Source organism: Pyxicephalus adspersus, chromosome 2, assembly GCF_032062135.1.
Source record: "Pyxicephalus adspersus chromosome 2, UCB_Pads_2.0, whole genome shotgun sequence".
Lineage (NCBI taxonomy): Eukaryota > Metazoa > Chordata > Amphibia > Anura > Pyxicephalidae > Pyxicephalus > Pyxicephalus adspersus.
The window spans coordinates 23,362,765-23,380,598 of record NC_092859.1 but is presented as its reverse complement, the minus strand read 5'-3'; the positions used below and the strand labels follow the sequence as shown (position 1 = coordinate 23,380,598).

The 17,834-nt window shown below is 38.9% G+C and overlaps 1 protein-coding gene across 3 annotated transcripts in view; it reads left to right on the top strand.

The window, feature by feature from the left end:
* The first annotated feature begins 2,498 nt into the window (after window positions 1-2,498).
* Window positions 2,499-17,834, top strand: part of HIPK2 (homeodomain interacting protein kinase 2) — a 46,509-nt gene continuing 31,173 nt past the window's right edge. For 2 of the 3 annotated variants that reach the window (XM_072399950.1, XM_072399949.1), the window contains exon 1: window positions 2,500-2,900. The gene's annotated coding sequence lies outside the window, so the exon portion shown is untranslated. Of the gene's footprint in view, window positions 2,901-17,834 lie in introns of all 3 variants that reach the window. The other variant, XM_072399951.1, reaches the window with a different exon arrangement.

The following is a 17,834-nucleotide window of genomic DNA, read 5'->3' as shown; positions in this document are numbered from 1 at the left end:
AGACACATGATGGCAGAATACTGCTGGAGCCTTCAACGTGATTGTACTGATCATCAGCATAAAAAGGAAATCATACAAACTGAGTTTTTCAATGCCTTCTTTGTGATTAGTTCTGTAATTATACTGAATATAAAATATATTGACATTAAGTATTTAAAAAATGTAATTTTGTATACGTAGGCATATCTAGTTTTCATGTTTCATTAGTTTTCTATGAGGTTATTATTGAGGTCATTATTTAAAAAACTAGAGCCAATCTAGCAATACCAATACCATATCTGGAATCTGTGCATCAAACATAAGCTAAAATAACTTTAATCAGTTTGGCAAGAAAATGTTTGTTGATCAGTGTTATCAATAGTGTGTATTTATAATGTGACATTGGAGCGTAAGCTCCTTTGCTGAAGAGACTGATGTGAATGGCTTTACAGCACTGCGGTATATGTCAGAGTTATATAAAAATGTAATATTATTAATAGTGTATTTGTAATGTGACATTAGAGCGTAACAGGCTGATATGACTGGTTGAGTGTTTGTTGTACATCACTGCAGGATATGTTGGAGCTACTGTATAAATGTGTATTAGTAGCCTGCTGCTGTGAAAAGTGTAAGCTCCTCTGGTACAGTGATCAATAAGAATGGCTCACTGTCCTTTATAAAGCACCACAGAATATTGCATAGCTATATAAATGCAAAACAGTAATAATAATGTATGACTGTGGTGATGCTTTTTAGTGAATCTCCACTGGTGTAATGACTGATCTGACTGGCTCTGTGTTCTCTGTACAACACTGTGCAACATGGCAGAGTATATAAATGGATAATAATATTAAACTACAATGATAATGATGATAATAATATTATTAATTTTAGTATTTGACTGTGGGAGGACATTTGAGTGTAGGATCCTCTGGTGCAGAGACTGATATGCCTGGCTCTGTGTTCCCTGTACAACACTGTGGAATATGGCAGAGTAAATGAATATATAAAAATAAACAATAATGATAATAATAGTATTATTAAACAATGATTATATATATTTTAGATAGGTGTAATAATACTACCGTATTAACAAATTATTTTGACTATGGAGGAGATATAAGAGTGTAAGCCTTTATGGAGAGACTGATGTGACTGGCTCAGAGTTCCCTGTACATCACCATGGTATATGTCAGAGCTATAAAAATGTATTATAATAAAAATAATATTAATAGAAAACAATGATGATTGTAATAAAAGTTTAATATTGAATATGTGACTGTGGAGGAGATATCAGAGTGTAAGCCTCTCTGGTGCAGGTACTGATATGACTAGCTCAGTGTTCTCTTCACAACATCATGGTATATATCAGAGCTATATAAATGTACAATATTAATAACAATTAACAATGATTAGTAATACAAATATTTTGTGATTGTGAAAGTGGTATTAGAGTTTAGGCCCCTCTGGTGTAAGTACTAATATGACTAGCTTAGTGTTCTCTGTACAACAGCATGGTATATATCAGAGCTAAATAAATGTAAAATATTAATAATAATAATAATAATAATAATGATAAATGTAATAATTGTAATAAAAATAATATGTGATTGTGAAGGAGGTATTAAAGTGTAAGCTTCTCTGGTGCATGTACTGATATGATTAGCTCAGTGTTCCCTGTACAACAGCATGGTATATGTCAGAGCTAAATAAATGGAAAATATTATTAATAATAAAAAACAATAATGATTGTAATATTAGTAATAAAAATAATATGTGATTGTGAAGGAGGTATTAAAGTGTAAGCTCCTCTGGTGTAGGTACTGATATGACTTGCTTAGTGTTCTCTGTACAACAGCATGGTATATGTCAGAGCTAAATACATGTAAAAAAAAATAAAAAAATAATAATAATAATAATAAAAAATAATAAAGATTGTAATAATCGTAATAAAAATAATATGTGATTGTGAAGGAGGTATTAAAGTGTAAGCTCCTCTGGTGTAAGTACTGATATGACTATCTCAAGGTTCTCTGTACAACAGCATGGTATATGTCGGAGCTATATAAATGTACAATATTAATAACAATAACATTAATAACAATAAACAATGATGATTGTAATAATAGTAATAAAAATATTTTGTGATTGTGAAGGAGGTATCAGAGTGTACGCTCCTGTTCATGCTCAGTGTTCTCTGTACAACACTACAGCATATGTTGGCTCTATGTAAATATCTGACTAATTCCCCCTTAGGTATTCTATACAATAATAACAATGCAGACACATGGGGTTATGTGATGATGATTATTTCTTGTGTAGGGGGTGGATGTTATATCACGTCTATACATTGTGCCCCTCTGATGTGTCATGGGGTATAGGGGGGTAATAATCATATGATGCCCCCCATGATGGCTGATTGAAGTGTGTTGGTTAAACAGAGGAGGGGAGGGGGAGCCCTGACAGCCCCCCCCCCCCTGCACGTCATCCATGAGATGGGCGTTTGATTGCTCTTCGGAGCAGAGAAGAAAAGGCTCAGCTCTCCTCCTCCTTCTCTGCCTTTTCTCTCCTAAATCCAACTTTCAGCAAGCTGCCTCTTGGCTGGGTGCAGGGGACCCTGCATGGGGGTGCAGAGGAGGGGGCACACAGGGGGCTGTAGTGCTGCCCTTGCCTGCTGCCTCTTCCCTGCAGATTAGGTGCCAGGCACCCTCCTGTTATAGGGCCCAGCCTGTGGCCCCTGGATGTAGGATACCCCAGACATGGGGGTGCAGCTGGATCCACTGAGGAACCCCCAATCTGCCTAAAGCCTGGCTGCCCCCCAAGCATGGCACAAAGGACCCCCAAGAAACAGCTGTGACCCCCCAGGACTGCACCAAGGATCTGAGTACCATGAAGCTCCCCATCTGCCCCTGTGTGTGGAGGTAAGACTGAACACCCCAAAATCTCTATTAACCCTTCCTGTGCTGGCAGCCCTATGTATACATAGAATTCTCTGATTTCCTGTGATTGTACCAGGCTTGCAGTGTATTTATTGTGTAATTTGTGTGTGCTGCATTCTGCAATGGCTGGAAGGGGTTAATCAGCCTTTGGGTGGGGGAGGGGGGAGGTTAGTTTTTAGGGTTAAGCTGAACTGGGTTTGACTTTTCTAAGGAAGGATGGGGTGGGGAGAATTGCCTATTGTGTATCTACTATCTGCAAGAGATATTCCACCAAAACTTGCTGCATGCCCCCCTTCCCTGCAAGAGCTGTGCAGCAAAAAGAATGTTTAACCCTTTGGTGCCCCTGGTGGGGGAGGGGCATGCATTGCTCCATACAATGTCAGGGCTATGCAGCTCCTATGCTGGATGTGTAAAATGCTTTTTGTTTTTCTGTAAAACTTGTAGGCACTGAGGCCTTCTGCTGGGGATTAGACATTAACTGCATTTATGGCTAAAGCTGAGAGTTGTATCCATTTATATAGGAGTGACAGCCTGCAATGGTAACCATTAATCGGATTGAAGTTAGTTTGATTTAACCCCTTCCAGGACTCCCCAAGCCTCTTACTGCAAAGATCCCCTCCCCCACACTGTAGAATGGAAAGGATATGGGAACATCTTTCTCCTCCCCCCATCTCTGGCCTCATTAGGGACCATAGCTTGCGATGGCCATCTTTTTCAACTGTAATGAGGGTGATTGAAGGCAGCTAAGGGTTATTTTTATTGTTAAAAACACAACACCCCCCCTCTCTTTTTTTTTTTTTCTTTTTTGCTTTCTTGTGTCTGGGAGGCTTCAGTACACTGATCTGATCTGAGTGACGCCCTCTGCTGGCCATCCTGCGGCAGCGCAGGAGCATTTTAAGGTAGCTAAGTGCTAAAATAAGATTGCTATTCTGGGGGAAGAAAGGTGCATTTTAAAAATTAGCAAGCTGTGCAGATAACTGGGAATCAGGAGGTGATTGGGGATACAGATATAGTGGTGAAGACATTGAAATCTGGATATATAGATATATGTGGGGTCCAAGTATGGCTGTATTAGCAATGTACTGTATTACCAGGCCCTACAGATCCATAGGAGGACCCTATACATTTATGGTGCAAATTGCTCTTACATCTGTTTATTGACCCCCCAAATGCAGAGCTGAACCCTATACGTTTTACAGTACATTACCTCCTACATATGTTCATACATATAGGTGGACCCCATATATTTATAGAGTATATTTCCCCATACATTCATATATAGACACCACATATCCATATGTACATTATACAATACACTGCCTAATACATTTATACATATCAATAGATGGAACCTATACACTTATACAGTTCACTGCCCCATACATATATGAATGAAGCTCACATATCAATAGGTGGACTTTACTTATTTATTGAGTACATTGCCCTAAAGATACAGTATATACATGGACCCCCCTTATCAAGAGATGGAGCCTATACATTTATAGAGTACATTACCCCATACATCTATATTTTGACTCTCACATATCAATACTCTATTTATAGAGTATATTAGTAATATATATATATATATATATATATATATATATATATCACTAGGTGGACCCTATACATTTATATAGCGTGCATTGCCCCTCACATTTATATATGACACCTCCTATATCTCCCAATTCTTAATTAGGTTTTGTTTCATATTTCTCTATTTATGTATAAATGTTTGGGATTCACCTATTGCTGTGTAGGGCAATGCAGGGGCATACAGCTAGAAGAATAATTTATATCCATCAGGAGCTGACTACAGGGTCTGCATAAGGTTCTCACATTTGTAAAACAAATACATTTTGGATTAGCATATTTTGGATTAACATCAGGGGCTGTCCTCCTTAGTCGTTCCTCTATATAAATAAATGTATGTTTTATCTACAAATAGGTGTTATTTTGCAGTTAACATATCATCTGTTAAATTGGAAATCTAATATAAAGAAAATAGAGTTGTGAAAAAAGCACTCAATTTAACAAATCCATTTTTATTTTGCGTATTTGTTTTTTTTATGGTCCACATAATGGGGGTGCGATAGGGGCAAGTCATTTTACTACTTGGAGCTAAAAACTGACTCCAAAAGTTGAGCGATATTGCGGTACAGTCCAGGGGTATCGGTAACCCTATAAAAAGTTTTGCTGTCATTTTAAGCATTGACAAGGCACAGCCCATCTTTATTAATAATAATCTGTATTTATATAGCGCTAACATATCGCTGTACATTAAATAGGGGTTGCAAATGACAGACTGTTACAAACAATGACACAGGAGGAGGAGAGGACCCTGCCCCAAACTGTTTACAATCTCATATTTCCTCTTATAGCTTGCTAACTGCCAGTTTAAAGCTACAGCCATCCATTCCATCTAAACCTTTATTTTACATTTGAATGGGGCTTTTCATTTTATTTGTTAAACCCTACGGTGTTCTCCCCAGCCCCTTTTAGCTGTGCGCACCACCCTGTACTTTTCAGTAACCACGTTTTTGGTTGGTTACTGAAGAGTTGGTTCACAATACATAGGCTGCTACCTGGCTTAAAAAAATTCTGGGCTCAACAGTTCCCTTTAGTGTCAGTTCATCAAGCTTTTACTGAACATCTGACATGCTTTGGGTAAGCTCTTTGAAGCTTTTAAATCATCTTTCTCCTCCAATCTTGTGGCGTGCTGAGTGCAGATCTCATTGAAAATGTTGACTGTAGCGTTAAACAAGTCTTAGCAAACTTTAGCTTTAAAAATGCTCCCTGAAGCTGAGGATTTACAGTGCCTGTGAGCTTTGAGCAGACTTGCTGATGGCCTTCAGACTAATATTTACACACCGAAAATGCCCATGTGCCCTGGACCTTGGGGTGGTTACCTATTCCATAAAGCGCCAACCTGGCTACAGAGAATGCAAACTATACCACAAACATAGGCTGGGTATAATAAATGTCTATAATAAGACCAAAATACAGACCACTCTGTGCTCTGGTCATGTGACAAAATTGGCAAATGACCCCATAATCCATTGAACATTAAAATTTGGATCTTGGGTCATCTTCTAGTACCTATCCAGGGCAATGTGTGAATTTCATTAGCATCTAATCCAAGTTGCTCTGTAAAGGTCTGGACATATATGAAGTGATTCTTGCCATGCAGCAATATATCGCGGTGTGAATTCATGCAGAATTGAGGGCTATATTTGGGTACAGGCCCACCAGTCCGGCTTGGCCTCATGCTGGCAGCGGAAAGGTTAACCTCAAAATCTCCTGCTGGGTTTGCTCCTACGTCCTATCTGACATTCCCATTCTGTGAGATTATAAATTAATCCCGGGGTAGGATGGCTTCATCATCGGACTCATCAGGGCTGCGTGCACACGGTGGATGTATTTGTCTACCTGGGTGACCTTGAGAAATGCCAATATCTCCATGACAAGGGCACCACACATGTTACAATCCAACATGACAATTTTCACCTTGTGTTTTTAACAGCGCGGTGGTTTTCTCCATTTGATGGCATTTTTATTTTTGACTGGACTGAGCGAGATATTAAGATGAAGTGTGTGGAGGCATCATAAAATGGAATGACTAATACAAAGCAAGATGGACTAAGAAGTCACTGTGTGTGATTATAAAATCATAGATTGTCAGCATTGTGGGTCAAAAATCTTTGTTTTACATTTCTCAAGTATTTAGAAACAATTTACCATCAACAGATAGTTCTTGAGACCAATTCCTTGCTTTGCCTAGGCTGTCAGATGATGTCATCAGTTTGCTGCAGGCAGCTGGAAAGATTTCCTTAGTCCTCTGAGTTTAAAGGTATCTCCAATAAAGTAATACTTTATATTATGCAATAAACTAATAAAAATGCAGGTTATATTACCAATAATTCAAAGCAGCAATATACAAATAATGATTAGTATAGTGCTAACACCCCATGCCTTAAACGTGTACCAATTACTTCTACAAATGCTGTAACTTTATCTAAAGAGAAGAAATAACAAGAAGTACTATATGTACCAATATCTTTCATTATACAACAAAGTATTGAAATGATCTTGATGCGTTTTAAAAAATCTTTGCTTTTCAGAATTTAATACGTTGTAGTATGTTATTGTAAAATAGCAATGACACAAAATACAACAATTATGATATAAAATAGGAATCATATTTATCATTTACAAAAATTCTAGTGAAAGGAATATGTGCTTTAAACATATGAGGCACAAAGTGAAAAAGTATTAAAACAAGTATAGCCAAAAAGGGGACCAGGCAGCTGTAGATTACAGAGCAGGTATTCTATAAAGAAGTTCCAGAATTATAAAAAATAACAATAAATATGCATACAACTGTAGCTGGACAGTACAGAAATATAGTCATGTTTATAAAGACATTTATTTATTTTTGTGTACTATGTGCATAGTAATAATAATTATATACCTCCAATGTTTTTAAAACATGCTGTGGGATTGATAACTAATATTGGTGGTCATTAAATATATACTTGGTGATAAGTTTAATATAGGAAAACTCTATGTACCTGGATCAACAGTCACTGTTATTTTTACTTTAAATCCTTAATACCCAGCTATATTCTGTGCTTCCAGAAAAACATCCAGCTTTTTCTTAAAGCAATCTATAGTAGTTGCTGAAACTACTTCCTGAAGGAGCCGATTCCACATTTTCACAGCTCTTACAGTGAAGAATCCCTTCCTTATCTGGAGCTTAAACTTCTTTTACTCCAGGCGCAACGAGTGCCCTCTTGTTCTTTGTAATGATCTAAAATTGAATATTCGGGAAGAGAGTTCTCCATATGGACTGTTTATATATTTTTACAGGGTGATCATATCCCCCTTAAACATCTCTTCTCAAGGGAGAATAAATTAGGTTCAGCTAATCTCTCCTCATATCTGAGTTCCTCCATTCCTTTATTAGTTTAGTTGCCCTTCTTTACACTCTCTCCAATTCTACAATGTCCTTTTTGTGAACTGGTGCCCAGATGTGGTCTGACCTATGAATAGATGGATTTCCAGCGGTTACAGGGCAGTTGCACCAACTGGAGCGTCCTGAAATGCTACTTGCTTCTATATATCTTGGTGCTTGAGCAAACCCCAAATTCTAAAATAAAAGGTAACATGATTGGAGGTGGCTGCAGATACATGTGCACCATATTACAACCATCTGTGTGAACAAGTCCTAATGGCCCAGTGACTCTGAATGAAGGATCTCTGTACACACAGCATCATTCTGTTCTATAATAAGAATGGAGGACAAATGGGCTTCATTCTGCTGTTCACTCCTATGGAGTATAGTTCTGTGTTCAACCCAAAAAATTTTTTTAAGCCAGGTGGTAAGAAATTGTAGATGGATGGCAGCCCCAGTACAGTAACCCAAATCTTCAGTAACCACCCAAAAACACATCGCGTGGTCACCAAAAAGTGCTAGAGAGAATACTGCAGTTGTTTTTCATTTAGTCATTTATCAATCCTCTGTGGCAGATTGATAAACAACATCACAGAAGTGCTTACAGATTTTCACCTGAGACGAGCACAACTGAGAATCATCCATTGTGTGTACGTTTCAGAATTTACTTTTTATTTGATCCCTTTTGGTCTGTTTACCCATCAAACACATCCTGGTATATCAATTTAAAATGTACAAATACTTGTTGGTCCTGTTGCAAACCTTGAAGACACTTTAACTGCATACATTGGAAAAATCTGACATTTTCATTAACAGGTTGCTGTTTTTGATCAATTTTTAATTCCCAATTATTCTTTCAATGTATTTGATTATATTCAATCTATATATTGAATTGAGGGATGGGAATCATAAATGGCCAAGGAGGGCAGGTAAAGTGTAAAATGATGATCACAAGGCTACAATCCGCTCCAGAAGCACTAGGAAAGCCCTGGTTAATCTTCATAATTACAATTTTTATTGGACCCGGTCTTATGACTGATTTTACATTCCTCGCCTTGAATAGCTTTGTTTAAATAAGTGACTACAAGTGGTGCCTGGACCGCATACCAGTATAAAGTGTTGTGTAAACAAGGGGGGTATTTACTGTAACTGAGATAAACCAATCTCAAGAGAAATTTGTATTTTTATCAGATATTTCTGTGTGTGGGGACACAGTGACTGCCTGTGGCTGCTTATAAACAGATCTTATTGTGTGTAGACAGAACCGAGTACAAACAATGATTCACAATGAAGCCTGGAGAAAAATGCTGTAAATTCTATTGAAATGACTGTTTTGGTAAGGCAGACTCCCTCCCCCCCAATCTTAGACATAACCCCCCACTTGGTGGTATTACAGCTTAAAGTGAACCTGTCACTGCTAATATTGGCCCTCTATAATATATTCTAACATGGTCATTCCTTGTAGCATTGTTTTTGGCTAACACGGATTGAGCAACCAATCAGGAGCAACCACTGTTCAATCTTATGAAGGAGAGCACAGTAGGGTGCCGGTTGGCCTCTTCGCTCACTCTAAAACAGAAAATCGTTTTCAATGACAATCATCATTAGATTTGGTGGTGTCAATACTGTACTCCTTGCTGGAGGGGAAGCTGTACCTGAGGACCTACAGTGTAGAAATCTCCCTGCCTCTGCATTATCCTTTTCTACCAGGGGATACTCAGTGCAGACAGAAAGGAAAATCCCAGCCCTGCTAGGAATGTTTTCCCTCATTTCTTGCCTATTGAGCCCATTGTTCCCAAAAAGAGGCGCTATATTGCATTGTACTTTGCCAGAATTCTAATATGTTTTGGTCATTGGGGCTTAGAAGTTAAAATTGGTACAAATGTTAGTGCAGCACTGAGTATTGTCAGTATAACACGTCCAAATATTTGTTACCTCTCACAAAAATCTTCCTTTTCTTGGAGAACAGCACCATTTACAGGGTACAGTCCTCTAACGACCACCAGCCAATTCCTGCTATATACCTATACATTGGGCTCCCTTAAGTGCCTGCTCTAAGGTTCTCCTACCCCTGAAAATCACAGCTGGCAGAGTTTATGCTTTACAACTTGTGACTTGCCAGAAAGTTACAATGTTGCAGTGTAATCAATGGGGGAGAAGAGACTAAAACTTCTTCCTCTTGCTTGCAGCAGACCAGTGACTCCATCCCAGCCTAGGCAAAGTCAAAGTGGAGCTCATGGTCAATTCTTTAATGACAAAAAAGTTAGAACCTTGTAAAGTTGACAGGTTTACTTTGAACACTGGGTGATAGAGTGAGAATTCATTAGGCAGCCCACAGAAAAGAATAAAAGCATTGAGGATTTCAACAATGTGAAAAATGAATTATTTGCAGTCTGTAGCACCCCCATGTGCAACCATGTGTGTAAACCCCCCCAACTACAGTTATTATGAACATTATTATTAAAATAAAACACTATATAGCGCCAACATATAACGCAGCGCTGTACATTAGATAGGGGATTATGTCTGTACCCCCCATCAATGTGCAGCCATGTCTGTATCCCCCCTCCCATGTTTCCTCCCCAACTTCCACTTAATCCCATCAAAACTCATTCCTGCATAACAGGTTCTCCCACTCCAGAGATGGGTGCTCGCCCCGGCTGTGCCGCATCCTGCTTTGATGGCAGGATTTTCCAGCGTCTCAGCAGCTTCAGGGTGGGGAGGCTGTAATATGGCTTCTTCTGCCAATTGTCTGCACTGGAAACAATGGAGACACAGCAGCGCCCATCTACAATACAAACTCCTTAGCTAAATAATTTAATTCTTGCACCAGCCCTGAATGCGGAGGGAGGCCATCTGTCACCCATTATTAAGGAGAACCTGTCATGTTATGGCTCACTGCCATTGTCCGACTCCTTGAAGAAGAGCTTGTTCCAAGGCAAAGATGTGCTGAGCACTTTCGTGGGGAAGGGGGCTCTAAATATCAGATTGAACCCCAACAGTTTAACCTTTAGTTTGTCCCATGCATTGGATATCCTATGTGATTTAAAAAAATAAATCCTTTTATATTTATTTGCTGTTATTCTTCTGATTTCTGAATTCTGACCTACTAAAAACAATGCACTCACTGTGTGGCTGATATCTTATTTCATTACTTATTAAGACAAATTAATTACCCTGAGCTACTGAGAGGCCTTCTAGTAGCTGGATTTTATTTTTAATACAACATAATATGAAAAAGCAAGAATAGGAAATTCTTTAAAAAAAAAAAAAAAACAAACTGTAAAGTAAACCTTCTGATATATTTTATGATAACTGCCGCATGCTAAGAAATGTTTACTTGTAGCACTTGCAAATATTTATTACAGTAACTGCACTGGGTCACTGAGAGCTCCCTAATGGCTGGTAAACATATTGCTTTAAAGAATACAAGAACTAAAGTATAAAGGAGAAAACACGTAGAAGTGTGAACACATCACAGAAATGGTGGAAGTTCTTGCAACAGCAAAACTGGAAACTCGGGGATAGTGTAATTGTAGGTTTTCAGATTTGAAACCTCCGTGCAGGATATTGGGAGCCCCTCATAATGGGCACAGCAGGTGTACAGACCTGGGAGCTACATGCAGGGGTGGTTGGAAACCCTAATAACTACAATGGGTTTTCAAAGCCTGGACTTCAGAGCAACTGGGGACCCCTAATAATGGGCACTGCATATGTGCAGACCCAGAAACTTGGAGCAGGAATGGGGAAGTTCTCTCATTTGGGAAATGCAGGTGTAAAAACTCAGCACAGGGATGGTGGGATCTCCTCAACACATAAAGGACTGTTACTAAAAAGTTTGTGCAGGATATATAAAAAGAAAGGAAACTTTTTATTAATTAGTATATTGTATTTCTTGCAATTGTTGCTGCCAGCAGAGTGCTAATTTTCCATCCCCATAACCAGGGGCATTGTCACATTGAGTCTCCCAGGGTCGCTGATAATATTTTAGGACTTCTGGGGACACAACCACCCAGGGAAGGGGTTTTTGTAATCTCCAGGTCATGGCTTGTTTTATGTGATACATGAATAGAAGGCTGGTTGGAGGACCACTGATGTGCTGGTGACACTTTGTAGGCTATGTTTGGAGAATCACACTTTGTATTTTTAAACTGAAATATGTGGAGAATTCCAGATATTTTATAAACGTGATATGCTGACCATTTGGAGATGTCAGAATGTTTGAATATAAATAAAAGGAAGAACAAAAAAAGATTTGATATCCCAACATCAAGCAGCATTAATAGCACGCTCAGCTTTACCCTGGGCGAGCCGCGTGGCCATGGAAGGAAGATAAACCAACACAACCTATTCTCTGCAGGAATTGAATTGCATCCATAATACCCAAACCTTTACGGTATTCTGTCACATGGCGACCTTCACTGGGATTGTACAACCGATACAGAGTTATGTATATGGGAACCGTTGTTCAATGTCCTCCTTCAGACTCACACAAGGCAAGGAGCAGTAAGACTGAATCATTGTGTGGTACTAGTATACCGGCTGAATCATTTGCATTCATAAGATCTTTTTGTAGTTGAATGACAATGAAGTAGCGTCATTTTTTTGGGCAGTAATTTAGGCTAAATGCGGTTGGTACTTTTTTTTTTGCATTGCAGCAGCTTGTTTTAGTACAGCACCCCTCACCACATGTGTATTCATTTCTGAGCATCGGGGCATTGTTTCTGTGTTATATACTTTGAGAATTCAATAGAAATTTTCAGAAAGCCCCCCTAACATTCCTTGGCTTCTGAAAAGCATGACTACCAAATCCTATATTTCTTGTTAGAGAAAGAAAGGCACCGATTATAAGACTGGGGACACACCACTGCCATGCCCCCTTTAATAGAAAAAAAAATAATTGGGGAAACTTCCCTCACTGTTTTCCTTTTTTTAGGTTTTCTTCCAAAAACAATTAGTTCCAAAATAGGTACAGAGGACCTGATTCTATTAGGGCTCTCCAAGGCTGAAGAGGATACACTTTAATCAGTGAAGCTGGGTAATCCAGCAAATTTGGAATGGATCTGGTCCAAGATTGAAAGCATTTGCTAACAAATAACAAAAGCCTTTAAAAATACTGTTCCAGGTTAGCTGGATCACCCAGCTTCACTGATGGAAGTGTATCATCTCCAGCCTTGGAGAGCTTTATTAAAATCCGTCCCAATGAGGCAATGGAGTTGGGAGATTTGCCATCAAGCAGTACATTTTTTTTTCCTGGGTTATCATAACATTTTTTTTTTTTTTGAATAACCAAGAAAACAATACAGCATGAACCATCACAAAGGTAATGTAAAAATAAACAATGTTTTAACAACACAGAAATGGTTGGGACACATAGAAAATACATTCAGATCTTTTTTTTCTCCGGTTTAGACTGGCGTGGCTTTGATATTCTGCAAAGAAGCAATGGGTAATAATGGATCTTATATTTATTTTCTTTTTAATTGCTGCTGAATGCTGCACATGCGCCTTACTGTAAGGGGGTGTTCAGAGTAGCCGTATTTTACTGCCGCATTTATAAGCCATTGTAGGGGTTTTCAATAGAAAAAACATAGTGGTTGTTTCTCAAGGAATTTCTATTAATATATCAATAAGTTGCCATATACCATAAGTAACAGAGTATAAAAACCCAACAGGGCCAAAGTAGGGAATTCCTGGCCATGATTCATTAAAAAGTAACAATTTTATTAAATTGCAATACAAATGTTTTCACACATTATACACAAACAGAATAAAAAAACCCTGATGTGGGCACCAAGGACAACACACCAGAAACTATTCTAGTATAATTCTTGTATGCCCGACGCGTTTTGCGGATGCAATCGCTTCTTCTGGGAATAGATAGCCTCATAGTAGACTAAAATACCCAGTAGCCTGAGTGATAGTAAGTCATATATCACAAAGATTGTCATCAGCTCTGGATAGGCATCTGCAGCATAAGTTCACATAAACGCAACTCCGCAACACCTAAAACAAAGGAAAAGACTACACCGGTGTAAGTATGGTGAATGGTTTCTCAAATCGCCATTCCAGACTAGAGCATGATCTGCACCTCCAGTTGACCGGCACTCCTAGGTGTTTTCAATAACTAAAGGGCTTTTAAAAATGTCCAAATGCTGCAGGGTGCATTTTCCTTGCAGCCCAAAAATGCAATATCATAAAACACACAAATCTGGCCTTTTAAATGCTGCGCTGGGGGATACAGAAGAGATTTTCTTTTTGTAGGAGTGGAAGAAAGTGTCTATTACCTATAAATATCTTTCAGAAGAATTAATATTATTTTTCATGGTATATTAGTGTTTGCATGCTGCTTGGTGTGTACACTATGTAAGATCTTTTTATAATATCAGTGGGAAGGCTGTAGGTGTGACACCAAACAGGAATATTGCTGACAATGTACAGGTTACAGTGAATAGCCCCCATTCACACATCTCTTTATTCAGTCCGCAAAGATAGCTGATACAAAACAATGCAAAGAAACAAAAATTTGTACTGCAGATTGCAAACGCTATCCGTTGTCCTGGGAGAATGTAATTCAATGTGCTCCGAAAAATCTGCAAAGCTGCGACCAGACGATTGTGACAAAAACATAATTCTCTGTTTGACCGTGTGTGAGCGTCTCTGTACATTGCTGCCAATCACTAATATCATGTCTGCAGCATTTCTCAGACTCCTCAACATTTTTAATTGTCGCTTCATAAACACCGCAGTCTTGATTAGCGATAAATATCTTCCCTCAATTACCGTTTGCAAAACTCATAATTCGAGGCTGGGGTCAGCTCCGTTTACCCTGCTCGCCCTCTGCGCATACGACCGTCTGTAATTTCAGAACTGCTGGAAAAAAAAAAACAGAAACCAGAAATTCTACCTCATTATCTGACTTAGTGTTTGTTTAAAGAAGCTAATTAGACTGTGAAATTGTTCTAGAAGGATTTTTTTCCCCGTCTCCCACCGACTGGATAGAAATCGCACTTAACTCTGCCATAGACGCCAGCCATGTGACTTGGACATTTTGGCATGGTTAATGGACTGATTTTTGTCCGCCATTGACCTAAATCTTAGTATAAAAAATAAAAAAGACCAATAAACCTTTTTTACAGTCTACAGTGTGCCTGACGGCTTTCCATGCCTGCTGCTCGCTGTGCTGATGAAATGCTGCTAAAAGAATTGCAGGCTGGTATCTGATGGGCACTGTGTGCGCCAGGCCTGGAAAACATTCTGCACTTTACTTATTGTTCTTTTCTTTGATTTATAGCTGTTACTGTGTCAGATGTTACTTAGCTGCTATGGGCACCGGGTGGGGGGGATAATCGGAGGTGAGGAACATTATCAACATGTATTCTAAATGGGTTATTGGAAAACTGGTGAAGCGGCCAAGATTGTTCACCATCATTAACCTTGCACAAGTCCGCCCTGGCTGTTGGAGGGAAGTAAGGTTTAAAGTTTATCTAAACCCAAGAACATGAATGTGATCAACTACTTAAGACAATAGTTGTCGGAGACGGGTAGTCTTGGAAAATCTGACGTGCACAGCAGTCTCCTGATCCGTAGATTGATTAACGACTGATTGGGAATGACTGCTGCTCACTTCTATGGAGGTGAGCACAGTGGGGTGCCATATGCTTATCCTCCGTCTCCTTTCCATGGAACAGAACGGTGCTCTGTGCACATCTGATTCATTCATCTGTCACTAGAATTGATCACAAAAGATTGTTTCCAGCGACCATCATCTGAATGGGGCTTTAGATATGGTCTGTTTTTCCCTTATAGCCACCTGGTAATCCTGACCACAACCCACTTCCTATCCTAAGGTGACAACGCTTCTGTACTGTATCTATAAAGCAGTGTTATCACTTTGCCACATTGGCATTCTCCAATCCCTGTCCAAAATATTTTTTCACGTCGCTAGGTATTATTGGCCCTTTCTTGTTGTGCTGATAACCAATTAATTTTTGTTCTCCTTAGGAGTTACGTAATTGTTGTTCTGAATTGTCAGGTTGTGATATTGAGCATTCTGTTTTGTATACAGCTTGTAAATTTATAGTCTGTTTCCTTTCATGCAAACAAGCGTTCACTGCTTCAGAAGCTTCACATGCTGAAACCTTTATGTTGGGGCCTTTATTGATCTGTGCAACACCCTGACGAGCATTAAGTTGCTGTATGAAGTCCGTCCACTGAAAATGAATTGGCTTATGAATGGCAATTGGCAATAAATGAAATTTTTAATGCAGTGTTTTTTTTTCTTCTCCTAAATGCATTGGGGTGCAATTGAAAAAAAATACTACATGCATTACCGTGCATCATACTAATTCAAAGGGTTCTTTAAACCTGTACATTGCAGGAACTCGTGTACTATGGTGTGGGTAACCACAAGGCACGTTGATGCATAGTTTCTGCATCCTGCGGTGTCATTCATTGATACCCTGGTGCATTAACCCAAGCAGTTGTTTTTCAACACATGATAACGCAATACCGAGTGTTGTGGTACGCACCATCAGAAATGAATTTATCATATTAAATATGTAATATAAAATTTTGTTCAGGTGCCCTGGAAGTCCATATGTTTAAATAATCTGCCTATAAACGTAATATATGTCAATAAATTATTACACGCGTGCAAGGATGGACAGGGCCCTTCCCTCTCTTCCAACAAAAAGCGTCAATAAAACAAGCCAGATATTCTATGATTGAGACAACATATTCTGAGCCTGAAATGAATTTTCCATTTCTCTGTTCTGTTCTCAATACAAACTCATAAGCTCTGACTATTTTTGATACACCTGCTCCCTCCCTGTTCCCCAGACCTGGAACATGAGACTATCAGATCTGCTGTGATTATGTCACTGCTTGACTATTATTTTCTTGCCCTTTGTTATTTGCGTTTGAATGAGACTCTTTACTGCTCTGCAGGGATAATATGAATATATAGCAAAAAATTCAGTCTAATGTAATGAGTTATTCATGAGGATGGAGGCTCGAGCTTGGCCAATTAGGTCTCCCCGATCTCAAGTTTTTTTGGAAGAAACACAAAAAAAAATCAATTTTTGAAAGAGACCCGATTTTCCCCGGGGAAGACAAAGAATGGCGCATCTCCCTGATGGTGAATATTCGGTGTGCTGGGTGTCTGCCTTCATTACCATCAAGTGTTTCTTTCCATCGCAAAGCCGGGGATTTGGATTCATCCAAACTGGTGAGCTCATAGACCGATGATCAGCGGGCAAACCTTGTGTTCAAACCTTTGGGAAATCATATTTTTAGAAGGCTACTAAATGAAACCCCTGTATAGGAATTGTTATATGTAGCAGACGATTTGAAGAGTGTTCCTCCTCTTGTGATTTCCTTGCTGTGCTACAATTCTGTATTATCTGTACCACTGGCCCACCACTTGGATGACTGTGGACAGACCATGGTCATTACCACAACTACAATACCCAGCCAACCTCTCCTTTCATTCTGAAAGGAATCTTGCTAATCTTCCCTCCAACCCACTAGGTTACAGACACTCTCAATTCCAGCCTGATTCAGCTTTCATCTGGTCTGTATAAGGACTGATTTTAAGTCATAATATTGGCTAAGCCAATTTTTAAAGAAAAATGAAAAAGTCAACTAATATTTATTATATATTCACCTATAGTTGTAAATTATACTTTGATCATCTGGATAAAATGAACCTTTAATTTTGAAATCTCAGCTCCTACCAGATCCTTTTATTGTGGTTCTGGATGGAAAGGAAAAGAATTAAAAACTCTGAGAACATTTGCTGCTGGTTTATTGAAACCCGATGTGTTTATATCACCAGGACAAGAAGTGAGGGCAAATTTCACCAATGGAGACACAAGCAGCAATAATAACTAAACATGAGTGATAATCTACCTCTGCCATGTTTAACCAGGGTTCCATTGAACCGCAAGTTTTATCCGAGG